At 35.5% G+C, this 848-nt stretch overlaps 1 long non-coding RNA gene across 1 annotated transcript in view; it reads left to right on the forward strand.

The window, feature by feature from the left end:
* Positions 1-411, forward strand: part of LOC106815418 — a 4,544-nt gene extending 4,133 nt beyond the window's left edge. The window contains exon 3 of the long non-coding RNA XR_001394745.1: positions 342-411. This is a non-coding gene — a long non-coding RNA (uncharacterized LOC106815418). The remainder of the gene's footprint in view (positions 1-341) is intronic.
* The last annotated feature ends 437 nt before the right edge of the window (positions 412-848 follow it).

Consider the following 848-nt stretch of genomic DNA (forward strand, 5'->3'; position numbering starts at 1 on the left):
ATATATATAACCCCCTATAATACAATATAATACCCTTCCTATAACTATAGAGCCTTTATCTAACTATAAGAGAGGGGGAGTGTAGCATTGATATAGACATTATATGGTCTTAAAATAGCGGATTTGGTTCGGGCCCGACCAGGCTCCACGCGCGTGGACAGTGATACTATACGCACGCGGCGTATAGGTATGAAATATGTAACGTACGTATATAGCTATGTTGCAATACACTCAATTATAACTACTGTGGACTGCATGTATAAACCTACTTTTAAGTAGGCCTACATCCGTAAAGGCGGTAGTATAATACATATATCACCACACGCTCAAAACAACGTAAGTCTGGATGCTTGAGTATATACTGTCGGTATAGTGCTCGATGCATTAAGTTGCACAGCGTAATAAATTGTAGTCTGTAAATAAATTAAAGACAAGACATCACTTTTAGCTGTTACTCCGGGTTTCACGCTTACTCGATCATCATACAGACTTTAATAAAGAATAAAACGATTATTCTTTATTAAAGTCTGTCTGATGATTGCGTAAGCGTGAAACTCGGAATAACAGCTAAAAGTGATGTATTGTTTTTAATTTATCTACAGACTACAATTTATATATATATATATGCAAGCGGAAAACGTTATGAAACATGAAATTCACCGTCTACAGCAGATGATCCACAAGCCAGATTGATTTATTAGAGTAAAACTGTTTAAACATATATATCAATAGCTCATATTAGAGAGCTCATAATCTCTATGATGAGCTCTTGATAATTGATATATATCCTTCCGCGCTTAATTTGTATTGACGATTTGGAACATGCGCAGTACTATTACATTAGAACG

This window comes from Priapulus caudatus, unplaced genomic scaffold, assembly GCF_000485595.1.
Source record: "Priapulus caudatus unplaced genomic scaffold, Priapulus_caudatus-5.0.1 Scaffold1108, whole genome shotgun sequence".
Lineage (NCBI taxonomy): Eukaryota > Metazoa > Priapulida > Priapulimorpha > Priapulimorphida > Priapulidae > Priapulus > Priapulus caudatus.